Source organism: Corvus moneduloides, chromosome 2, assembly GCF_009650955.1.
Source record: "Corvus moneduloides isolate bCorMon1 chromosome 2, bCorMon1.pri, whole genome shotgun sequence".
Taxonomy (NCBI): domain Eukaryota; kingdom Metazoa; phylum Chordata; class Aves; order Passeriformes; family Corvidae; genus Corvus; species Corvus moneduloides.
The window spans coordinates 95,025,399-95,052,049 of record NC_045477.1 but is presented as its reverse complement, the minus strand read 5'-3'; the positions used below and the strand labels follow the sequence as shown (position 1 = coordinate 95,052,049).

General features: G+C 43.1%; 1 protein-coding gene across 2 annotated transcripts in view; it reads left to right on the top strand.

Annotated features, from left to right (window-relative positions):
• Positions 1–418: 418 nt before the first annotated feature.
• Positions 419–26,651, top strand: part of FHL2 (four and a half LIM domains 2) — a 54,331-nt gene continuing 28,098 nt past the window's right edge. The window contains exon 1 of one of the 2 annotated variants that reach the window (XM_032100424.1): positions 419–462. The gene's annotated coding sequence lies outside the window, so the exon portion shown is untranslated. Of the gene's footprint in view, positions 463–17,091; positions 17,190–26,651 lie in introns of those variants that run through there. The other variant, XM_032100423.1, reaches the window with a different exon arrangement.

Sequence of the window (26,651 nt, the reverse complement as noted above, 5' to 3'; positions counted from 1 at the left end):
GCTGTAAGAGCTCCTTTCCATTTCAGTGAACTTTCTGCTGTGGAGAGGAAAGAAATGATTTCTCCACATGGCTGAGCATCAGGTTTCTTTGAGCATGAAAGCAGGCTTGTAAAGGGTAGGTGTTTATGCTTACTTGTTTCCATCGGGACTGTTTTCTGACATGCAAATGACCTGCCATCTGCAAGCAGGCTTTAAGCAGATCTCCTTTAAAACCTTCTGCTGCAAGCCCATGTCAGGTCAGCCCTGTATGTGCATGGAGTAGCTTTATTTTAGCAGGCAGAGCTGTAGTTTCTTTAGTGCTGTGCTGCTACAGCTGTGTGAAAAGCACTGAGTGGCAAAAGGGGAAAACTGTAAAAGTTATCTGTGAATCACAGGCTCTCTTGCCCTTTTCCCTCTCTGAATCCAGCTCCACCAAGGATGATTTCCACCTGAAGGTTGACTTGGAGCAACTCTTTTTCTGAGGTAGCCTTTATAGCTAATATCTGGGGTATTTTGTCTTGTTTTGCTTAAGCCAGTGCTCACTGTCTAAAATAGTGAGGGTGTTTAATAAGAGAGGATGTCCCTACACTTTCAGGTAAGCTGAATGGTGCTTTGGGCTCCATGGGCTGTACATGGTGCCTGAGGTGACTCACTGAGCCAAAAATCAGACAAATTTTTGAAAAAAATTATTTCAGCCTAGCAGGGAAGGTTGGTTGTGGGTAAGAATGAGCAGCTAAGACCAGGACAAGGCAGTATTCACCTAAGCCATCTGATAATAGCTCAAAGATGCCTGGCAGGTGATATGTTAAAACTGACCAGAGTGTAATCTGGAGTGAAGAGAGAGGGAAGAGAGAAAAACCAAAAGGAAGAGCAGGAGGGAGAGGATTTGTACCCATATGGAGGCTGAGACACTCATTGTTGGGCAGCTACATGTCCCCGCTCCATGGATTCTCTGAGGTATAACATGATGTACCTGGGGAGCACAGGGAGCCACTCCCAAGTGCCCTACACTCCAGTGACACCTGTACAACAAATAGCACCTCTGTCATGTCACCATTCAGCTATGCAAAAATGACTGTGTGGGTGCTTGGAGGGGCAGCTAATGTTGCAGTGCATTTCTGAAAGGAAATCTATCCATGACAGCATTGCACAATGGAACACCAGACTTCCATAAATAATTAGGAAGGCAAATCTCTGCCTGCTACCTTTGTCACAGTGACTGGAATGCACCTCACTACCTTCAGTGGTTTCAATTCATGCATCACTAAAACCACAAGGTATGCATTTTACATGCCTGATGTACACCCCTCCACCCACCAGCATTGCTCATAAATATCCTTTTTTTTCCAAAGATGCCAGGACCCACTGCCAAAACCTGGAGACTCACCAACTATTTGCTTGAAATAACAATCTATTGTTAAAAAGAGGAGCTCTTCACAAAATACACATCTGATATTTCCAAAGAGTTCTTGTGAACTAGACTATTTGGAAAGTGTCTGTTGTGGGTATGATGGAAGAAGTGGTTCAGAATAATGTTTTGTAGGCAGGAAGAAGTTTTAGCAGGGACCTTACTCCTCTAAAAAGGGAGATGCTGATACAAACCAACCTAAACCAGGGGCTATATTTATTACCTTTGTTAGCAGTTTTTATAATAATAGCAATAATCATAACAATAATAATAGCAATAATTAATCAATGTGGGATGGCCTGCCCACAGCAGGGAAGTGAAGATGTAAGGTGATTGAGGACGAGCCCCAGACCACTCTCATTGTCTTGTGGTGTGTTCGTATGGGAAGCTTTCAAAATAACTGGTACCAAGAAGAGGAATTTTGACAAACATCTTTGGGATGGGAAAAAAAATTCTTCTTTCTTATCTTTGCATGTCTCCACCTGTGGTGCCACTACTGGTTGTTCTGTCTGAGTAACTGCAACACAGCTGGCCAGATGTTCTTCACCCCTTTGGCCTTTACCACACCGCAGGGGTTGAGAGGAAAACCTTTAGAAGACTTTTATTCCAAACCAGCCTGGCACACTACAGAATGCACATAGCGGGGTGTTCATGTTGTCTAACCTAACCTGTCCAGGACACATGTGCCCCTACTTGAGCCACCTCTGGCCCACCTTCCGGAGACCTCCACTGACTGCAGAAGGACTCATGAGCTTTTATTTATGGATTGAGCGAATGGTCTGAGTCAGGCATGACCCGAAAAGGCTGACAGAGCTCAGGAAGACTGCTGAATAAGAACAAGATAACATTTTGTCAGGACATCTGTCAGAAATTGTATGTCTGCAGCTGATCTTGCCCAGGGGCAGAGGATCCAGCTTTGTTTTTCTATGACTCTGTGGTGTTCAGTGAGTCCCATGGTCAGGAGGAGGAAAGCTGGAAGAAACCACACAGAATCTGAATTTCTCAGGGAGTTGTAACAGCTTAGAAAAAAAAAACGTAATGAAAAAAACAACTTTGGGGAAATGTGAAGAGTATCAGAAATTTAAATTTTGAAACTTGCTTGAGGCAGCACTTCTGGAAAAATCAAGCTGATATAGCAAGTAGTGGCTTGATGTGGGGTTATCCTTACATCTCTGTGATGTTCATTTTCACTAGAAGATGGTGCTAAGTGAGGAGGGGAGTGTGTATTTTTTGCTCCAAAATTCAGTGCCTTTATGACAGACCTTCATGAGAGGCTTTGGCAAACATTGTCCTGATCTGTGCCTGGCACAAACTGTACTAAACAGAGCTTATAAAGTCACAGGTAAGTTTTTTTGCCTTCACCTCAGCTATTTGCAAGCAGAGCTGGTCTAACACACAGCAATTTGAATGAATTAGAGTGTTTAAAATGATTCCCATCACTTTATCCTTTACTGCTCTGCCTGTCTGCCCATGGAACTATTTTTATGGCCAGATCTTTATCTGCCCTCTTTAAAAACCTTGGTGCAAGGGATCACATCAGCAGGCACTCAGGTCTGCAGAAGTTTATCTGCTTGTGGCATCAGTCAATGTCTCATCTCTTAGGCTGCCACTGAAATTGTGCTATCTAAGGTGGTTCGCTGGTTGGAGAATGTAATTTAAAGGCTGACTGTTTAAAACACAGATGGCCCGGGCCACATGGGCAGTTTGGTGACTATTCACAGAGATTGTGCACAATTCTTCAGCCTGACCAGAAGTGGGGGGGTTACTATTCAGAGACCTATGGTGTTAGCAGGTAAAGTGTCTCATATGGTGACAAAGTCGCTGAAACAGGGTTTTGTGTGAAATTACGCAGTCAAGGACCAGGAGAAGGACCACTCCTGTCATGTGCAGCTCCACTGCTAATGGAAATTTCATTGCTAGAAGGGAGCCAGACCTGTCCTTCCTGGGAAGAGGTTCATCTACTGTATCAGAGAGACTTGCTCATGCACTGGAGAAACAAGGAAAGGGAAAGAACTACTTACTGAGCACTGATGCGTGGCACCTATAGAATGTGTGTATTTTCAGCTGGAGTGTAAGGCAGGACACTCACACTTTGTACCACCTTGCATTTGGGGCTTGATTCAGAGACCTTGGAAAATTTTCACTGACTTCAGGGGAGTTTGGATCATCCCCAAAAGCTACCCAACAACCTGGAAGGGTAAAAAGATTAACTGTCTCTTTCTCCTGGAGAGATCCAGGAAAAGAGTTCAGGCAGAGATAATTAGGATACCATGACATTTAAGAAGTTTTGGGGGTTTTCTTTTTCTTGTTGTTTGGTTGGGTTTCTGTTCCCCATAGCAACTCATAGCCTAATGCCTGGATTATTTTTAATGTTACATTTCTCTTCCTGTTTTGATTTGTAAGGAGGAGAGCCCACAGGGCCTTTGGCTGCAGGACCCATCAGACAGCTGAAATGGAGCAGCAGGAGCTCCTGCAGAGTAATGCAGTCCATGACTCAGCTGTCAGCCAGGGCTCCTGAAGGGCCAGGAAAAGCAAGAAGCACTGGGGCAGGACGAGGTTGCAGAGCCAGGCTCAGATGTCCCCACCCCAGAGCCAGGCTGGGCAGATGCTGTCATGAGGGGCAGAAGGTGACCAGCAGAATGAGGTACCAGGGTGACCCCTGAGCCTACAGACTCACAGGGGAGTTTACTAACCCATGGCAATCCTTGTGACTGTCCTGGGAGCTGGTGAGCAAATGGCAGGAAAGGCAGAGGTTTGATTTGGGCTAACGAGAGCTGTGACTTGTTTTAGTCTGGGCCTGGTCCAAAGTCAGTCTTTATAATCTGGGTTGTGTTTGGGCTGAACTGAGCTTTGCTTTTCCATTTTGAGAAAGCCCAAAGAGTAGACTCCCAGTGTGAAAGCCCTATGAGGCAAGCTGCTGATGTTATACAAGTCTCACATTTGTTTCCTTTCACATCTTTTGGTTTAGAAGCACACAGATGCATTTAGCACACACCCTAAAAACAACATCTTCAGAACAGTTGGAAAATCAAGATTTTTGCTTTTTAATGATTGCTTTTAGCAGCCTGCTTTATGATTTTGCCTTAGAATTGACATCACACAACTGGTCAGCCTTAGAAACAGAGAGTTTTCACACCTTGCTACTTTTAAGATAAAATGTCTTTTAATGGCTTTCCTACTAATTAGCTGCCATGACTTCCCAGTCTCTTGGTAGAGGCTCTTTTTAATGTATGTCAATATAATCAACAAGGATTATGGTCTTTTATTCAAAGTATGCTGATAAGGGATAAGCAAACATAGTGGTGCTGCTTTCTCCCCACCAGCAGCCACCTCCAGCTGTGCCACTCCAAATATCAGATCTGCTGTGTTACCCTACTACCTGGGCAGGAGTTGTTAGAATGGGCTGAGGGTGGGGAGACCACTCGGTAGGGCTGAAGTGACAAGGATTATGGAGTAGAAGGTTATTACCACAGCCCTGTCAGAGAATTCTCTGCTCCTAAAGCACACTGGAAAGCTCAGAGAAAACCATACAGCATAGCTCCCACCTGTGGTACAGTGGATTGATAAAGCTTTCTCAGAGGTGGAGAGCGTCGTGCAGCTGCCACGGTAGGTCTCCTTTCTCACAGGACAGCTCTTCAGTTTGAGTGAGGTGAAAGTAAACATAATGCCTGTAAAGAAAAAAGCCGTCTGAGTATAAATAAAAGAGGCCAAAGCCTCCCTAACTGTGGTTAGTCATCTGAGTATAAATAAAAGAGGCCAAAGCCTCCCTAACTGTGGTTAGTCTCTAAGGATGTTGCCAACAGTCAGCCCAGGTCCTGCGCTCTCCCTCCTACAAATGGCTTTGCTCAGGCTGTAGCAAGCACTGGCTGGGCTAATGTCAATAGTGGTTATTGAGGGAGTACACAGAACCTCAGTAAGGAGTAACAAATCATCTGGAGCACACCTTGGATGCCCATTTTAAAATAAACATTTACAGCCTCAGTTCTTCAGCAGTCCACAACAGGACCAGCCTAATGCCATAGCCTCAGGATTTGTTGGCTTGGATTGTGCTTAACATCAGCCTTTCTATTCTTACACTGCAAGCTGTCTGATTATTCCTAGCTAACACAATTATCTGCCCTCATATTTTCCACGCAGTCTCAATACAACAGTCAGACATTTCAAACTGATAGTTTAATTAAATTATGGCAATTGGGGTTATTTCAGTTCCAGGAGTATGTGAGGCAGAGGTGCTGAGGATAAATGCAGCACTTGTGCTTCCAGGGGAGGGGATAGATTCTGTTCTGTGGGCATATGAAGCTTTCAGAGGACTGACTTTCATCGGCATTTGAATCCCCTAGAAATCATGCTTCTTTTATGTACTTCAAGTTGGACATTCCAGGATGGAATCCATCAAAATTACTTGTGGAAACCTAGTCTTACACATGCAAGCAGATCTGGAGATCCAGGTATTCCTCTGTGCTTAAGAGGTACTTTTACTTTGTTTAGATATAGTCTGTGGAGACAGGAGTGCCAAGAGAGCATGTAGTATGGCTCCCTATGGGAAGTTCTGCTTGGCTTTTACTTTTATTAGCCACCCAAAGAGCAACTTTAGGTTTTATGTGTTAAATTATGTGTCTAAAGGGCAAGTAAGAAAGAAGTAAACAGTAAGAGCAGCAAGGATCAATGACAGATGGAGGCAGCCTAGTGACTTGAGCAGTGAAAATAGGGCCCAAGTGAATCAACTCCCTACCACCATCAACAGAAAAGAAACACCCCATGATGGGACAGCCCAACAGGTCAGAGAGCCATACACAGGATAGGGAGATAATGCCTAAAAGGATGCGGGACTTAATGCAGTATGCACAGGAGGGACAATTTGAGACTTGGATAAAAAGTCTCACAGTAGGTTTTCAGGGGAATGTGGGAATATGTGGGTCTCAGTAAGGGATGCTGATGGGAAAGACCAGAAGTGGAAAAATGAAGGAATTGAGATGAACTGTGGGGATAACAAACATGAGGAAATAGAGGGGGAATGGAGATAAAAGGGCCCAATTGAGTGTACACTTGCTTGATGGAGCTTGATGGTGCTTCTACACCACCACCTAGCTGGTATTTTCACTAGATCTTATTTCTACCTGTCTTCTCTGAGGGTGTATTCTCTGTCCTGAGCCATTTAGTGTGAGTGCTGCCAAGCTTCAGACCAGACTGGTAGGATTAGGGAGTACCAGTACCCAGAGAGGAATCACAAACCTCTCAGGCTCATAGATCCAAGCTGGAGGAGACTGGGAGCTAGGTGCCAAGTGGAGGACAGGGTGTCTACGACCAGCTCCTGAAGTATGTCCTGAAGTGACGTACATTGTGTTTATATCCCAGAAGCAGCCTTCAGACCTGATTCCCCAGAGAGGGGCAACAAGGTGGGGCTGTCTGTGCTGCTCATGTTTGTGTGAGTGCGGGTGATACTGATAACAGCACTGATTCCCCTTTGTGCTGATCCATGTGCATGTGGATATCCAGCATGTGCATATCCAGCAATGTGCATATTGTGTGCATGTGGGTGTCTGCCTATCAGGAATATATGCTCAGCCTCACTACAGGCTGGACCCATGAACACAGAGCTGCAGCAGCCTCCTCTCTATCCCAAAGATCACAAAGTTCAGCCAACCCTAGCACCCTGAACTTGATGGAGATCCTTGCTGAGGTACTTTTCCAGCTTTCCAGAGATGAAGACCGTGTCCCAAGAAGACTTCCTTTACAAGCCTCATTATCAACTTTCACAATGTCTCATGCAACTTGTGGAGAAGCATCTGGCTACCTCTGGCTTTGTATCTTTCCTAGGAGAATCGTCCACCCCCCTTTAGTGAATTGTGGCTTGTATGGGAATGGAATGATGGTGGCTTGCCAGTTATCCTTAAATCACTCCTACCACCAGACAGGCTTGAAGATAAAGTAAGGAATGAATTTATTCAGGAATCCAAAGATCAGCATTACAATCTCCTTATTTGGAGGCAGCTGTGCCTAAAGAAAAGAAAACTTACAGCTGCAGACAGATTATTCTGTTATCTGTTTTATCCTGTTAAAATGCTCTCAGCATGCTTACATACCTTTCAGCTGGAAACTTGTCTTTAAGCAAGACCTGGTCCACAGCATGTATTTCATAGAAGGGATGTTTATTCAGGGGTATGCATGTCCTTGCACACCTCTTTTCTCCCCTAGGGTATTTCAGGTCCTCATCACACCTCTCCCACTCATGCCATTGCCTGAGCTGGGAAGTGTTGGTGCCTGCTGGATAGGTGTGTTCTTCTGCCCAGACCAAATATCTTGCTACTTACCTTAATGCATGTTGACTGTGAAGGAGAGCTTCTCCTCAAAGGCAGAGCAAGATTCAGGCCTCCTTGCATTAATTTTTTATACACTGAAAACACCAGCTAGTATATATGAATAAGTTAACAATCATAGCAGATATAAACGGTGGTAATACATGTAGTTAATTAGATCTTGACTGTATTGAGACAAGAATTAATGGCAATCAAATTATTTCAGGATGAAAATGACATGAAAATGCTTGGCATGATCTATGACCCTGCAATACACCAAGATGGCATCCTCTTCCTTCAAAGGTTTTGATGTACTGGATAAGAGACTTCCGGGAAACATTAAAACCAAAAATAATTTATCATACTCCATATTCTATTAACACAATTTTATTTTTCATCTGTTCTCCCAAATCCAGGATTCATATTAGCTGATGCATCAAGCAGTCCCTGTGTTTAGTTTTCATATGGGACAGTGGTGAAAATCCTCACCTGCAAAGTTTCAAAACCAGTTGCTGATGGCAGAAGTTTTAACTTCTTTTGTAAGGGCTATAGATACCTCTGCAATAGTCACACGTACAGGAGGAATAATCTTGGGTCATTTGACATTAACATGATCACATCTCTGTGAAAAATGGTTTTGACTTAGAAAATAACTTTCATTTTTTCACAAGCACTGCTGGCTGGACAGTGCTATACAGAAAGGGTTGTCCTCAATAAGATTCTGGCATTCAAATCTACAGAGCTACCAAGAAAAAGCTGAGCAATTTGGGCTGCTGACATGTTTGAAAAGGAACAGAACTGCTTGAGTCACATGGAGAGATGATGCAAGTCATTTTTCATCATAGCAGCAAAGGTCCCATATGTGAAAGACTTCTCAATTCAGTCCTTTAAAACAACAGTGCCAGAAAGGGTACTTCGAGAGCTGTGTTTCTGGGATCCCCTGGCCTTTCCCTACCACACTTTCACCTCTTCCTCCTCCTTCTCCTTCTCCTTATCATCATCAATATCATCATCAATATCTGCCAATAGTCAATATCTTTTTTACTAAAAATTTTATTTACGGAAGGCGAAGTTGTCTCCAGAGCCCTTCCTGACATAACAAAAGATCTGGACCAGAGCAGCATCACAGTCAGAGAGACCACAGGTCTGGGATCCAGTCTTGCTTTAGGATTTATTGTGATGATATGCAGAGCTGAATGCTCTAAATGCATTTCAGAATGCAAGGCAGAGATAACAATTTCACTTTCTTTCTATTTGTTCATCTCCCTTAGTTCTAGACTCTATGATGCCAGGAGGTCTTTCTTTTCATATTTCTTTAGATTTGGCAACTACTGAATCTGTTCAGGCCCAAGATCAATTTCAAACTGCAGGTAATACCCATGGCTCATGCAGAGACTCAGAAAAACACCTTCTTCTCAATACATTCTTGCAAAAGAGCAATTTTTTCCTAAAAGATGGGAAGAAGCATTGCTGCCTGCTGAGCAGGAGCTAAATTTAGCACAATCACAGATCAAAGAGAGCTGTGAACCTCTCGTCTCCATCTCGGCAGCGTGCTGTCCAGAATATTTAATATTTGTGCCCAAAAATTCAATGGCAGATTTGTTTACGGAAGTGTTTTCCAAGATGTGCTTGGGTTACACTCAGCAGCTGCCCTTATTGCTATCCCTGGGCATACCTGGCATGTCTGGGTGATTTATTGATTTCAACTGCCCTCTGCAGCCCTCCTGCTTGAGAGACGGGGGCTGCTCCAGTGCGGCGAGGAGCCATAAAACAACAGCTGCAACAGATGGCCACAGCTCCTGCCCTGCTTTGGCACACCCTGCCAAAACGGGGCCGGACGTGCAGCTTGTGCGGGGCTGGATAGGTGAGGAATACCACAAGGACATTTGTCAATGGCAAACGAAGGGTAATAATGTGCTGTAGGGAAATAAGGTTAAATGGGGAGATGAAGGGAATGAGGGGAAGGTGCAAAACGGCAGGTGTTTTGAGGAAACATCTGTTAATCCTTGAGGGGAAAGAAGTGGTGGCAAGGATGCTAAGGAGGCAGCAATTCAAAGGATTACCTTGCAGGTGTCATGGCTTGAGTGGAGAGGGGAGGTTGGAAGACCACAGTGCTGACACTGCAGGTGTCTGGGGCAGAAAGGAAGCAGGGGAGATGTAGTGTGCCAGCCATAGCAGCTAAGAGGAAAAGAGATGGTGGAACATGGAAGAAAATGCAAAGAAAATTGTGGTAATACTGAGGTGGTCTAGTGTTACATTGGATGATGGTTTTGTGAGGTATGCATACAGGTAGCATTAGAAAAAGGTCAGCAAATTCATTGCCAGGGTATGTGCAAAAACAGAATGCAGATTTTGCATGATGAAGACTCTAATCTCACTGTCCTTCAGTCATATTGAATGTAAGTGCATTTTTTTAAAGCATAGGAAAGACACTGTGGGGTTTTTTTTCCCCAACAATTTGAAAATTAGAGAGCTCTTTTGATCAGTGTGTAAAAATTTAGCTAGTTTTGGCTGAGAAGGTCCATATAGCAAAGACATGTCATGTACTTGCTCAGCATGCTTTGGTTTTGATTTCTGTGCTCCAAAAACTTAATAGCTAAATATGTCTGTCAAGTCTTTCAAATTAATGCATGCCCATAGAGCTGATAATTTGTCTTTGAATTGTTTTTGAAAGATCTGAACAACCCTGATGGTGCCAGAAGTAGCTATTGTTCAACTGAGGTGGCATAAGGAGCTGTCCTCCTGCTAAATATCATGTTCTCTGTTAAACTTAAGCATAAAACTACTGGCAGTTTTAATATACATAACTCTTTTCATCCACCAGTGAGATCCTTATGAGCTCTCACGAAAGGCATCACTGAAACAGATGAAGTATTAATTCAATCATCTTCAGACTTTTTATGTCATGGATGAGAAAATAAGTGACCCAATGAGAAGAGAAAAGAAGCATTTGAAGTTTATTGTAGTCATGTACAGGATCTGGGGCAGTGGCAGGTGGCAGGTTGGACATTAATCTGAGTGCTTGCATCCAGGCTAATCTAGGCTCTACAGTGAAATTCTTCTCATTGTGCTAAAGAGCCTAGCAGGTACACGGTAGCCCTAGGCTGCACTTCTTTCAGCAAAGTTCTAGCAAAGATTGAGTTACCAGTTGGTTGTGTCTTCAGGGGAAGGAAGGACATACCCTGTAACACCAGCAGCTGCTCTTCATAAACACAACTTTTTAATGTCACTGGGCTTGCTTCAAATTGCACATGATGGCCTTCAGCAGGCTAACCTGAGCCACCAGGATTACATTAGGGCAATATCAAGAAAGGGGGTTACTGCCCTACTTCACAGTGAGCAGACACAGATAAGGCTTAAATATTTTTGTGCAAGATTTTAGATTTATCACCATTTCCAGCTGCATTATCCTAGTTTCTATTTGCACACCATTTTGGGAAGTGCCTTTGAAGGTAGTAGAATGTCATACTAATTTTACATCTGAAGTCCTACTTTATATAGCCTAAGAACAACCTATTGACTGCAATAGGTTAGTAATGGGTGCAGACAGGATGATTTTGAGGTGCTGAAGCACCTCTTCTGGGGACCAGGTACCCCTCACTCAGCACGAAACCTGAGTCAAAAGACATGGGGAAAGAGCTATCAGTCATGGGACTTTTTGTAGGGAAATTGCTCCTGACAGAAAGATCTTTTTACTGTCTGTGGAGGTGTGGAAAACTCCAATCCACTGAGGGCTGGGGTTTTTTATCATCTCAGTGTATTTTTCAGACCTTGTTCTTGAGCAGTCATCTCTTCCAAAATTTCCCCTACAAGTGGGAAACCTGAGCCCTTGGGAGCTTAATTTGATTACTTTTCAAAGCACTTGGCACTTGCACCATCTCTGTCCTTCAGTGGGACTTGAATGTTCTTGCCAGGTTGGGTAACGGATGTGAGTGTCATGTCCAAGGTCACACCATGAATTAATGTCAGAGCTGGGATTATTATTACTTATTATGGGGGGGCTGCTGATTACACCCATGCTTAAGGCAATTTACAAAAATCTGCTCTTGTCTTTGTGCATGATAAAATAAAACTGCTTAGGCTAAAATTCCTGATCCATACAAACAACCTCGTACTTGGAGGCAGGCAAAGCAGGCTGGGCTCTTGATTTCTTCATTTTGCTAGCAGCAACTCCTGATCCCGCTGCTGGCGTCACAGCACTGTACTTCTCTGAGATAAGGGTTACCTCAGGAGAAAATGCATCTCTTCTAAAAGGAGTCCTGAAAGAATTTTTTGCACATATACTCACTGGTGGAGTTAGGTAGAATGGGGTAAAGGCTTTAGTTCAAACAGGCAAGTAAGTTGGCAAACAGGGCACCAAAATTCAATGTTACTGGGATTGCTCCTCTCATCTGCTTTGAACTCAGGCAATCACTTGGATTCCTCTGTCACTAAAAACCACAAAAGGTTTTATTATTGTTAAGTGAAGCCTGCTTAGCTTTGTAAGGACTTATTTTGGTGGATTATGAGGGTAGATTTAGTTTTGGACTGAAGAAGTCTTAGCATGATCCAAAAACAGCAGCTAAAGCATACTGAACGAGTATTTCAGCCAAAATGGGAAAGGGCAGAGATGGAGCCATGAAACAGCTGCTAAGAGCAGTGACCTTTTGTGAGCTGTGATATTTGCTGGACACATAAATGGAGGAGTGAAGAGGAAATGATTTCTGCTTTTCCAACTTCGTTTCTACTCTGAAAATATATCCAGAGTTTCCTCTGGCTTAAGAGTCACCACCCAGCTCTCTCTTTACTCAGGGCATTTGTCAGTGCTGTGCCATCAGGTCTGCAGAATGAACCCTGAGACATGGGGCCATTATTAAGTAGGCTCAGAAAGGCAGCCTGGGGACTGGATTCATCTCCCTCAGTGTGAATGGGACACAGGAAGGAGAGAGGCAGAAAGGGAAAATTTCCCTTAGTTTTCCATGCAAAGTTTGGTTTTAGAGGTTTTGGAGAGAGCTGGGCATCTGAATTTTCAAACTAAGGCACATCTGCATCATTTACCCAAACGTGGCATTGTTTGTGCTAGGGGAAGGTCTCCTGCCTGTGCTCTGAGCTCTGACAGCCACCGGGGTACAAGCTGCAGAGGCTGGGCATGGGAGAGAACAGACATCTCAAGTTTGGGATCAGAAACAGCAGGAAATTCACTGAATGAAAAGGAAAAAAAATGCATCAAGGTCATTAAATATAATTTGCTTTTGTCCCAGAGAGTTCCCAACCCAAAACCTGTGGGGAATTCAAGGAACTGTTTTGGGATATATATATTCCAAAGCACGAACTGCTGGCTGGAAGCAAGAAAATAGGCTAGGTTAACCTACATCTCACCCAACACAGGCATTTTTGTGGCACACTACTCAAAGCCAGGGCATCTCATGCTGAGTGAGGCATATTTCACACAAATTCAGTGACCAGAAGTTATCTGGTGACCAAATTTATGTGAAAGAAAGTCTGGTGTGAGCCATCTTCTCTCACCAGGTAGTGAGCAGCAGGAGATAGGCACCTCCAGTCCCAATAGAAAGCACACAGGTGACTGGCTTACACCCAATGACAGCTTTTGATGGCAAAAACTGGGAGAGGTGAATTGCTGATGAGAGTATCCATGGAAAACATGCGGGTCACAGGGCTCCAAGTGTTTCAACCTGCTCTCAAGCCTGAGCATATCATGCAGCAATGACATCTTCTTGGAGCTTCAGCTCAAAACACAGGGCAGGAGGGGAAATCAGGCAGAGATGAGGCCCTTGGAAATCACCATGCTTTGCTGCTTCATACGAAAGCACCCACATCTCACCTGTACTCCACAGTCTGAGCACAATGGTGTCCATGAGGAGAGATGTCCACCAGGAGAGACATGGAGTTGGGACCCTCCAGGTACTCCCCATTCCCAGAGATGTGGAGTTCACTGGCATCCCTGAGCCTGCTGTTGCTAGAGCCCAAATGCTGCCTGCCACAAACATTTTCACAGGTCTGGGAAGGCCTGAAGATGTCAGATGATGGCCAAAGCTGTGGGCAGGTTTCCGTGGGGATTGGCATTTGAGCATGCTCTTCCCCCAGGTGTGGGGGAGCTAGGTGTGCAGTTTTATGTGCAGGTGTCTAATTTGGAAGGCATTGGTGTGACCTGTGGCTGTGAAGGGCTAGAAGAAGCAGACAGGCGGATGTCTTGCTAACACAGATGAATCCCCTGTTCATAACAGCAAATGCTAATCCCATCTTCCTCACTGTGAGGACCTGAGTGTGAAGTGTTTGCAAAATATCAACTACCAGCACAATCTCCACAGGTTCCCTCTTCCCCTCTGGCTCTGCTGCTAAGTCTCTGGCAGTCAATATCATATGTATGGAACCCACCTCTAAATCCCCCAAATTAGATTAAAGGCTCAACAACATCATTACACAGTTTTAATCGCTGTGCTACCTGCCATGAACACAAATGTCAGGACAGCAAGGGCAGATTCCTATGAATTCCTATGAATATCTATTAGTAGAGCTCTTCTTTTAGTAAAGACAGTACCAGTGCAAGCTAGTTAGACTTTGGTTTGTTAAACCTATCCTGAACATTTACATTCTTCTTGGATGCCCAGACTCTGGCATCTTCTGTGACTTGCAAAGAGCGGCAGGGTGAATCCTGATTGAGAGGGATTAGTGCTAAAACCTCTAACCTCAGAGCAATGAATGGCTAGTGGCACCTTGGTATGGTTTCCACAGGAGCTGTGCTTTACAGCTTGCAGCATTTCCTTTCTAAAGCACATTTGGACTCAATTATCTTAAAGGACTTTTCCAGCCTAAATGATTCTGTGATTGTAAAGCAGCTCTTCTTGTACACATACATCCCATTGCCTTGGAGTAGGGAACCTGCTGAAATTCTTGCTTTGCTGCCTGCCTGTGCCTTAGTCATGGAAGCAGCAAGGCTACTGCCCCATGGAAATGGCAAGGGGGCCTGTGCCAAGCAATACCATAACTGCTTTAGGATAGAGAGTCTCAGCCCCCATCCGTCTTCATAAAGGCTAAATTCCAATACCACTGTATAGCTGAGACACCTGGAGATGTCTCTGCTTCTGACAACATCCACAGGAATACCTCTCCTCTACTGTTAGCCTGCCACCTTTCTGTACCTTGGAAGTGCTGGTGCCCTGAGTGTGGGGGCATTCCCCTGCCCATCTCAAGGAAGTGGCTCAGCTGTTACCTGCTGCCAGGAGCACAGGATCAAGGCCTGACATGTTGCTGATGCTTTAGCTTTCTGGCAGCATCATCTTGCAAGGAGTCCTTTCCCTGGTGAGGCTCCTCAAGAGTAAAGCAGCGCCCAAAATGACACTAGTGGGACAACGTGGGGTAACCAGCTTTAGAGAACATTTGCTCTTAGCAGAGGGAAAAGCAGTAATGTTTGCATTAGCAGATCTGTAATCCACCTTCTCAGGTTTTTAGATTGAGTGTTCTGGAAGGCAACATTTATCCCAAGCTGGTCCCTAGATGCTGGATGTGTACACCAGATCCAAATATGTTCTGCAGTCAGGCTAACACCTGGGGATTAAACATGTCATTAGTGCTCAGAACATCCTGGACTGGGCCAGGGGACAACCATCATTTATCCATGTTGTTTCTACAACACCAGCCGGACCTTTGAATCATGCAAACAAAAAAATTGGCTAACATGAAAAGGTTGAGGCTTTCCAGAGCTGTCCAAACATATGCCTTAACTACCCCATTTTTGCTTCTTAAACAGCTTTTCATAACTGTTTATTGTTCTAGGAAATGTGAAAGGACTGTTTACATGGTAGCTAAAGGAACACGAGGCAAAAAGCACTAGATCTAGGAGGAACAATACTTTCCCCAGGAATCTGTGGGATATTTTTCTTATCTCCCTAACCAAAGTCTCTAGGCCATGCTCCTCATCCACAGTGCTTGGAAGCTAGGCATTTCTGCATGGATAAAAGGAGATGTGTGAAAGTCGTTTTCTCCCAGAGGCTTGACTGAGGCTGTCAAATCATGCTGCTTGGCAGAGGCTGAGGACATGCTGTTGTGATCTTTTTAATGTTAGGATGAATGCCTCAGATGCCAACTTCTCATTGGTTTGGAGTTAAAACCATAGAACCTGACTGGGCTCCATGTCAAACCATAAATCAGTTTGTCATGCCAAAAAGCCTGGCACACGGTTTGTGTTAGTATCCAGTCTCTGCAGCTTGACCTACACTTGCTGCCCAAACTGCTCAGAGACAATGTGGGAGTCCTAAGGACTATTGCTCAAACAAACCCCTGAAGAAAAGAGAGAAAAGAGGGAGACGAAGGGAATGAGGTGTTCTTCAGGACCATGGAAGTAATAAATAAATCCAGCAAAGAAATTGAATCCCTCATCAAGTACTGCTTCTTCAGCCAGGAGGAGGAAAAACTGGCAGCCTCAGTTCAACAGCACAGTACTTCCTCAGATGAGTATGCTGGTGTGGAAAGGAGAGTCATTTGCCTGCTGCTGTTTCTTCACCTCCCCATCTTAAAGAGGTTTTCCTTTTCCTCCCCTTGAAACAGTTCAACTTTGTATCAAGGACCATGTCTCTGCTACAACTGCCTCTGCAGAAGTACACTGAAATGCAGAGATGGACCCAATATTGGCAAGGAGGTAGGCAGGTTGTAACCCCACCTCTACACTGAGCCTTGCTCGGACAGCTTTTCCTCCACACCCAGCAAGACTCTCCCGATGGGAGCTACTGGAAGAGCTTTTTTCCATCTCAAACCTCTTGCTTTTTTCACGTACAAGTGTCCCCTTCACTCATCATCACACTTACCTTGCAGCAGGAAGGGAGAAAATTCACCACTGAGCTACTGACAACACAGCCTGACTTTGTGATGTCAGGCTAATCTCTAAAGTTGCTGTCTTTTGTAGTGAGGCGTCACTACAGCTTCCTGTGCAAGGAGATGCAGGGCAAAAACAAGGCAGGACACAAGACACAAACTACCCTGCAACAGGGCTGCACACCTGGGGCGGACAGACAGACAGATGAAGGGGTGTTAGAGTTTGTTACATCCACAGAGCAGTCAGCACTTCTTAAGGTGTTTCTGTCAATCCCAAAGGCCTGACAAATAATCTGATTAATAAATTAGAGTTTCTCATATCTCAGCCAAAATATTGAGCCCTGAAGTACCACCATCTCCTTGGGGTCTCTTGCAGCACCTTCTGAAGGCACTCCCAAATGCAGCAAAGTGATGGGCTGGCACTACTCAAGAGCACAACAGCCCTTTCCATCGGGGCCCTCATGCAGCTCTAGCCATGACGCCTTAAAAGGCTGGTTAGCACAGAGATGTTGCAGTCCTTATCTCCTGCCCATGGCTGCTGCTTTGGAGATATCATATTTATAGCTCACCCGAAGCACGGATGCCCAACTGTCTAATTATGAAACATAGAGTTTGGGCAATCCAATAAAGAGGCAAGTCTGTCCTGTCCTCTGTCGTTCACAGACTCCTGAGCAGAGGCAGCACTGACCTGCAGCAAGGTAAGATAGTGCCTTGTTTTGATTTTCACTGTCTTTTGAGCCCTTTTTTCCTTTCCAGCTACTATTTGCCATCACTTCTCAGGGCTCTGCATAGACATCTTGAGGGGAGTGCTGCTTTCTCACGGGAAGAGTGGACTTTAAGATGTTTGCTCCTTTCTTGCTGCCAAGGCACACACAGAGAGTCTCTCTTTGTATTCCTGTTCTGCTGTTGCGAACCAGGTGCTAACTAACAGCTGCTCTTTAGTTTCTTCACTAATAATACACTGTCATGTCTTCATGTTCTCAAGGAACACAGCCATATCTAACTATAGACACTTCCCTGGTTTGAAGAGCAAACTGAATTACTTCAGGCAGAAAGCTTTTAATGAGTTTTTGGAGTTTTTTCCCCTCTATCAGCATTTTCTTCTTTATGTTCAATGTTTGGAAAATGAATAAATAGTAGGAAAAAAAGAGGACAACAGAAGGAACATTTTACTCTTTTCTCCTCTTTCAGACCATTTCCTAGTAGCCATGAAAGAAAAAAAGGAAAATTACAGGCGATACTTGCTGATTTCATATTTTAAACAATTACTTGTTATGGATTACAGCATCTGAGGGAAAAGGGAAAAGAAAGTGAAGCATTGAATCATAACTGGATGTCAAAGCAGGAATCCATCAAAACTGGCCTGTAAAATAGCATTAGCAATAACTGCCAAATGCCAATAATCAGGATATTGTAACATTAAATTGCTTTTAACCTCATCTCAAGAGAGCATTAATTTTCAAATGAAGACAATAAAAGAGCACCTCTTAGGGAAAATAAGATTATTTGTGCATGTGTGTACATTTGTTTAGATGCATTTACACATACATTTTTATTATAAATATTCTTATAACCAAAGGCTTTTAAATCCAAAGATCACAAAATATGACAAAGAGGTAAGAAATATTAATTTACTTTTAGCCTAAATGCAGAAGCTATCACAGATTTCACTAGAGTTTGTGTACTATTCCATTATTCAATAAATTAAATGAAAGAAAGTTTTTTTTAAAATGCTGAATCCTTCACAGGCTTTGACAGGATCTCAGGTCCCTGGTACCATGAGGAGTAGAACTCCTTAGACCTGACCCAAAGCCAGTGCTTGTAGGAAAGGACTGCCCACTTCAAAGTGTTTGGTATTGAGGTCAGATCCTACATTAGGATTTCAAAGGCAGAAGGGTAGATGATTACTTGGTCTAAAGCTGCTGGAGATGCACTGACTTTAGATGAGAGGTAGGTGTTTACTTCAGTGCAATTGGTGCAGCGGTTTGGTCTGGTCCCAGGGCTGTCTCTTGGGCTCTGCCATGACAATGTGCCTGGCAGTGCTCCTGTGGCAAATGCAGCCCTGGGGCTGTGCCCAAGCCATTACACACTCATGGCTTCTGAAATCAAGTGAATACATCCAAAACACGTCCTAGGGATAGGATTTTCTCTTAGATCATGCCCAGGGGGAGAGCCCTACATGGCATCTCATCAACAAGCCAGCATGGTTGACTGAATCTCAGTGCCTGGTAGCATCCTGGTGTCCTATGTGGTTTGAGTAAAGACATGGCCTCCAAGGTTGCCCCCATGTATCCAACCTCACCAGTGATGGGCACTCACTGCCATGGTTGATGTGCTCAGGTAATATGTCATGTCTGGCTTAGCTTTCCAGGGTTATCCTGGTGGGGGCTGTGACAGTGTAGATGGCACTGAGACAACATGCTTAGGGACAAGTTTGCTCCACCTTTCAGGTCAAGAACAGCACACAACGTAAGTGGAAGAATAAAGTAATATAAAATACCAAACTGTCTGCACATGCACCTATCTTATACTGGTACTTACTGTCCCCACATGGATGCCTTGGAATGTCTCCAGACACTGCAGCCAGCACGTCCACATGTCTCCCTGTTCTCCAGCAGTCACCGTTTTGCCACTACACTGTGGTCTGGTCGGATCTGCTCAGAGCTCCAATCTTCTGGCCCCCAGCACTGGTGAGATGAGTTTCCTAAGTTACTTAGAGCTCAAAGGCAGCGTATCCCACCAGAGAGTGCAGTGTTTTAGAGCGGGACCAGTGGACATGGCAGCTGCCTTCACTCGTCTGGATATTACAAGATCTTTCTATTAAGCTAAACTGATGTGCTTGCACAGTAAATTGTGCAATAAAGAAAACACGTACAAAACTCGTATTTTTTAATAGAGTAGTCCTGCCTCTTGCATACTAGAAATTTTCTCATGTCCTCAAATTCTTTGTCTATCTTCCAAGCCTCAGGCTAAAACAATAAAAATAAGAAAATCATCCTGTTTGGGCACTTAGTGTTAAAGTACTGCAGCCACTGGTGTATTGACAGTGTTCCCTTTTAAAAACAAGGAGCAGAAGCAGCATTCCAATCATGTACAGCAAAGCATTAGCTTTTTAAAAAAACTCTGTTGGCCAAAAGTCTTTAGCTGGAATAAAATGCAGGAACATACATACTAATGCTGTGATTTTTCACTGGATTTGAATTTAAAAGTGAAATTCAACAAAAAGACCCAAAGCCTGTTTCCAAAATGAGGCCATTCTAAAGGCAGTCTTTCCAACAATAATACTTTGTTCTTACCTAGCATTTAAAAATATAATTAATGTATGAATAACTTTACTTTTTCCCTTCCAAACAGCAAGCCATCAGAACAAGGCAGACCTTTGACTGCAGCTGGCAAGAGGCTGTGAGGGGGCAGGCTCGTTCAAACACTTCCTTAATACAGAAAATGTAAAAGGCTATTTTACAAGGAAGAAAGCCAGAGAAGGAAGTGACTGTGAATACTGACTTGGGGGTGAAATTGTGGCCCCACAGATATCAATGGGAGTTCTCTCAGAAGCATCCATGGATTATTTTAACAAAACTCAGATCTCTTTCTTCTCCTCCTAATTTTAATAGTGCCAAACTCGTGTAGATTTGTACCACAAAAGTGCATTTTCATATTTTTTCTTACCATTTTTCCTTTTCTGTAGCTGTGTGTTGTCTAACCAAACCACAGACACTCTGACACAGTTGTTTCTCAGTGAGATGAATTATTACTGACTACAATATTTTATCTTTGGCTTTATATCACAATGAGTACAGTTTCATGCTGATAAATCTCACACTGTTTCAACAATGTTCATGACCTAACACTGATCAGCTTTGAGAAGCATAGGTCGTGTTACACAGAGTCCTAGTTTTTCTGAAAGCAGCTGGAGCAATATTGCCTGGTTTTGCCCAACTCCCTCTGACAAACATGGAAGGAGGATGACCATAGATATTTCAAAGGGATCCATCAGCTCCATAAAACTCAAAATGTTTCTGCTGCAGGTTGATTTAATGGCTACTGTTAAGACATGCTACCAAGAATTAGTGAAACTGAAAAAGCTAGAAGAAAAAAAATTCCCTCAATTTCACTTCATATTTTCAGTAATATTTTTTATAAGGCCACTTATACAGGTTCTCTTTTATAATATTCTTTTCTTTCCTGTGTCTGTGGAACTCCCATATCACAAAAAATTAGAGTAAAACTCTCCTTTAGAAAGGAAAAGAAGTACTTTGTCATGAGAATAAAATGGGCACATACGTGGAGACAGAAGTTGTCTCAGACAATCCATAATCAAAGCTAATGGGCTTTCAGACCAGCATATTCCCTGTCAAGCTAAGCAGATTTTCACCAAAGCCTCCCTAGAAATTTGCATGTTTTCTGTAGGAGGGAAGCATTGACAGCATTGACTAGTGCTCCTTTTTGGTAGTCAGTGGCTAGGGAAGCAAAGCCCAACATGCCTAGAGATTACCATATGAAAACACAGAAATACCTGCAAGCCATAGATGCCGCCACACAGAAGCCCATTATTCTGTTATTTATCCCATATTTTAAAGGCTGTGTATCCTAATTTCCTATGCATGGTTTCCATTGCAACACATCTCACAGGCTCCACGTTGGGTGTAGAAGGCAGTGGGACACTCGGGGCTCGGAACACTAATTAGGATTCAAAGAGAGAGATACAGCATGGCACTTTTGGTACAGAACAATAAAACAGGAATTTCTCAGAACAAACTCTGTTTGTTGTAGTTTTCAACTCCACCATGTAAGCCCCACTCAGGAATTTGCTTGAGCACAGGTTAAACACATTGTGTGTTATGCGCTAACGTGGCCTGCATTTCACATTGTTGAGTATTTCTTCTCTCAACATCCTTTAAGGGGAGAAAAATAGCACTTTTTCCTAATTCAGAAAAGAGAAGTAAGGGCCTTCTAAGGGCCGGATCTGAGGCAGCCATGGTTCCTTTCTGCCTTTTCACCCTGTGTTCACCAATGCAAATGTAGGGTGGATTTGCAGATCGCTAAAGGAAAGAGCAAACAGCTCTGGGTCCAGGGCATGCTCACAGAGAAAGCCAGCAGAAGAAGCAGTGTGAACATGGCTGTGGAAGTGCTGTAGGCACTCAGGCAGAGCAGCTTCCTTCCTCACAGGTCTTCCTCTGCCCTCTCCTGCAAGTGAAGTTCCCACTGTCTGCCAGTGCTGTGTTTGCTGCCAGACAAGCCAGTCCCTTCTCCACATTTTTTTCTGGATATCCAAGTGTTAGAAACTCTTCCTTGCAAATGAGGAGTTCCTGGAAATCCTTCTGGATATAAGGAAGAGTCAGCATCATTGTGGACAGGCTCTTCAGGGACAGACAGATGGGCAGTGCTCAGTCACATAAAGCATTTGCATTGTAGCAACCCAGCTGGGACTCACTGGACTTTTAGACATTAGGGATAAGTAAAAGGACTAGCACTGCTTCATAATGTGAGTTCTGACTCCTCTTTAATGATTCATAAAAATTACTTATCTTCCAGCAAGAGACACTTTATCTTCAAGACAAGCCATCGTTGCAAGTCCTTCCTTCATTTTACTCACAACGTTTGAATTTCATTTACATTAAGACAGCAACTCCACTAGACAGCCATGTGAATATAAACTTGGCAGGGGCAAACACAATCCATATGCCTATCAGGCTGACAATGGATGGTATATTTTTTCAGCTCTGTGTGAAGTTTTAGATACCAAATTCACATCAGCAACCAAATGATTTCTTTAATCCTATTATTTAAAGGGCCTGAGCATTTATAGGGTTCAAAGTAAGCACAGGCCTAAGAGGATCAACAGCAAGGACTCTACTTCAAAGTGCACAATCTAAGCTCATATACTCAATCATAATATATGTCTGAGCCTACATCTCAGACTTTCTCATTTTATCTGTAGTATATAGAAACAATAGTTGGGAAGAAAAATAATTGTTGCCATACAGAAGGGTCTTTCTGCAAAATAGGATATCCCCAGTCATGGTCAGATTGGAGAGGGTGACTGTTTCTACTTACATCAAAATATTATGAGTCTGAAGTAATCTGGGAAGTGATTTGCAGCTGTATGCTTCTTTTGAATATTAGGCAAGTTAAAGGGTTTGGGGAATGATAGGGCCAACAGATAACCAGTCCTTGAGGAAGAGATGGCTGTAACAGAAAAGGCTAAATGATCTCCTTTTTTTTGCTCCTGTGTTCATTGTGAGGAACTTGGAGAGCTTTCTGCAGCAGAATGCTTCCTTATGGGTGTCGTCAGAGGATCTATTTCAAGCTGGTGTCTGTAGAAGAGGTGTGGAGCAAATAAAGAAAATGAATAGGAAGAAAATGTTAAAACCAGATGGTGTTCATCCAACAGATCTAAAGGGACTGAAGGATGAATTAGCTGAAATAATAATAGTCCGTGGCCTCTTATTTAAAACAGACTTAGAACTGAGCACCTGAATGTATCCAATACAGCATCAGCCTTTTTAAATGCTTCCAAAAGAAAACGGAAGAAATAGAGCCTGGTAAGAATGACAAATTTAGTAGAAATCACTATGCAGGGTAGAGAAGCTGGGTAAATATGACACATTGGGACAAATTCAATACAGCTTGGTGAGGTGAGATAATGTTCTACAAATCCATCAGGTTCCTGTAAGACAATAAACAGCATGGAGATACAGGAGATCTCTGGTTGACAGCATCTGCCTATTTGTCCTTTTCCATGTCTTCAGTAAGGGCCCTCACCACACACTCTTAAAAACACTTAAGCAGTAATAGGATAAGAGGGAAGATATTTTCATGTATTGCATAAAATAAATTGAAAGATAGACAGGTTTTACATTAAAGAGATTAATAGGAGATTATTAGTGGAAATTCTTCTAAGACTGAGAAACAGGATAAGAGAAAAGGATCTTAGGCAACAGGATGAGTGGGCACTAGAACAACATCTTAAAATGAATGTAGATGAGCATGAAACAGTGAACGTGGGGGAAAAATGTAACTTTAGCTGTAAAGTAATGGTTCTGAGATATCTACCAGGGTGTGAAATTTAGAGGTTATATAGATTGACAAAAAAAACCCCAAAACAACAGAACGTACACTGGTCACAAGCAGCCAAAAAAGTAAACTGAATGTTAAAGTTTTGGCCACATCACCTGAAAAACTAAATTGTTGTATTGAAACAGTTTGAGGAGGAATGATATGACATGAGGAGTAGCTTTCATACAGACTGAATAGGTAGACTGGGACTCCCTGGCCTAGGAGAGATGGCTGAGGGGAGATATGATAAAGATTGACAAAGATGTGAACAGCCTGTAGCACATGAATAAAGATCAGTTGCTCATTATATCTTCAAAGGTAAGACCTAAGAGGCCTCAGATGAAACTAGTAGGTAATATGTTCAAAATTAACACAAGGAAGATGGTTCTTCAGCAGCACAGAGTAGAGCTATCTGTTACTGGAAACTGTGAATTTTCTTTCAGGCAATCAGGAGGGAACTGCAAGTTCATGAAAGTGATACTCAGTATGGATACTGCCTCCAGGTTGAGAAACCCCCAAGCCAAAAGTTGCTGGAGGCTGGCAGAGTATTATGAAGAGATATCATTACATTCTCTTCTCACTTTCTTCCCAAGACATTTCCCAAGAGCAGCATAACAAATTGGAGGAACCCTTTCTTCAGTGTTTCTCATATTGCTGTGGTGTGATCTGAGTAGCTACAAATGACAAGTTCTGCCTGACACTATTCATCCTTTGTAGGCATGAATGTTAGATTGAAAACTTTAGTCTGAACCAACCTTCCTCCCTTCCTCCCTTCCTTCCTTCATCTGTGGAGGTTGTGGAGTCCTAATTTTAATCCATAAGGGCAAATTAGATTTGCCAGGAATGAGTTAGACATTGTTACTTCTGCCTTGGAAATTAGATAAGTTCTTAAGATGTCTGCCAACTACTCCGTTTTTCGAACCTCTCCTTGCTCAGAAGTTCCTGAGGCCTCTGGTTGTCAGATAAAGTGAAATGGTAGTCTCAAATGTTGCTGTTGGTTATTTCCAGAGGGTCATAAGAGATATCAGGGATGCAGGCAGAAAAAGAGCTAAGAGGAGCAGAAGCAAATTATACACACAGAAGTAAGGTTTTGGAGAAAAAGCTATGAGCAGTGGGGCAGTGAGAGGGGGAGGACTATGGAAAGGGGATTTTGCCTAAAACTGCTTAAGCGTGCTGCTGGGAACACCACAGGGAATGTGAGCTATTTTTTACGTAATAGCAAGTCTGGTGCTGTCAGGAACACAGAGCGATTCGTTGCTTGGAACAATCACAGTGTGTTTGTTTCATGCGTCTGGAACATGGAATAATAAATCATGATTATACTGAAATTAATAAATCTTAAATTAAGGGGTAATATTTGCCAGATCAGAAGACCAGCAATTACTGCAACGTCTGTAGTAATTTGACATCCCAGATTCAATCTGCAGGAGTAGGAAACCCAAAAGTCTCTTCCTGTCTGTCACATTCAGGGCCAGCTTGGCAGTCAAGTTGAATCCAGAGGAAAGAAGCAACATAGACCTATGCATAGGTCTCTGCTCTACCATAATTTAGAATCATCTGAACACCCCTTACCTGTTGTTGGGGGTCGTCTCTCTATCCCAAAGCACTTCCAAACACATGCCACCAACATCTCTACCCTTGGTCACAGATGAAAAAATTATGGAGCTGAGTTTAGTGAACACTTAGAATCAGAAGGAATGTGAAGATGGCAAGGACCAAAATGTTTCACTCTAGTTTCCTTAAAATTAAAGGCACTATCTGTTCCTTAGTAAGGGGAATAAAGGAGAAAGGATGCTAGGGAAAGTAGGGGGAAAGACTGTATTCCATAAGAATTGTTGTCTTTCACACTCTGTGTTTTAACTCTTCATTATTTCTTCTTTATGCAGTTCTCAGCCTGGTGAGGGCTATTCAGGGTGGCTGCCCCACTTGGTACAGACAGCTACTGGTTAGGAAGTTGTTTGATGGGCTGTGTTTATCCTGCAATGGCCTGTATGGCTTTTTTTTAATCCATGAGGTCCTGGGATGGATTGTCTGACAATGTTGCTTGTCCAGTGAAGGACCTGCCAGTCCTGTAACATGGTGCCTCAACTTTCCAAGCTGTTGGAAACTCAGCCGTCAACAAGAGGGATTTTCCTTAGCAGATACCATTCCTTTAAATGCTGGGTTGATCCCTGAAGTGTCTTCTGGTATTCTGTCTGCTTCTTCATCAAGCACCACTACACTTCTCCTTTGTGATCAAATTGTGTTCCTCTGCACATCAGTGATAAAAGCTGTTTGTCTACTCAGCTGGGAGAGATGAAAGCAGCAGAAAAAGGGACACAGCTGTCTTTCTGCCTGGGTCATCCATTGCAAACTCTCTCTTACATCTCAATTTTCCACAGAGAGAAGGTCATGGTAGCAATTACACAGAAAGTGACAGACCCCATGGTGACCAGTGTCTCACTGCCACATTCACTTTGGGATGTCTCTTTTAGGAGATAGATTTCTCTGAATGAAACTGGGACTAACTGGATTGAAAGTCCTGACTAACTTTAAAAAAATTAATGAAATCTTTGTCCAAACTGACCATAATGGTCTAAAATGCTTTCGGCTCCATCCCAGACCTTTCTGTCACAGAGACACACTTGGATTTGAGTCTCAATCATCTATCTTATCACATAGCATCATATTATCCTTCTAAAGATAGCTTTTCCTTTAAAAAACAGAAGGTCTTTGATGCTACTGAACCATGTCACCTTTCTCTAAATTACTGTAGAAAATTGTTTAACACTGTACGTGAAAACTCTTCAAACATATTAATAAAGTAAACATGGAAGTATTCTTTTTTACAGATTAGATTGGAGTTTCTAAACCACTAATGTTTCCACATTGGTTTAGGCTAAACATCAATAATATAAGTCTTGAATCATCCCAAAGCAGCCAGACTTTCTCTATCTGCCTTGGCTGGGGTGATTTTAATGGATTGTCCAAAGATGTCTGTAATTCCCTCATCAGAATCTGTGAAACCCTGGTATTTCTTACCTGATGTGTCTTTCTACTTGAGGTTCAAGTCACCTAGGGGATGAAAGGAAGGTCAGAATATTTCAAAAAGCCTTGTGACT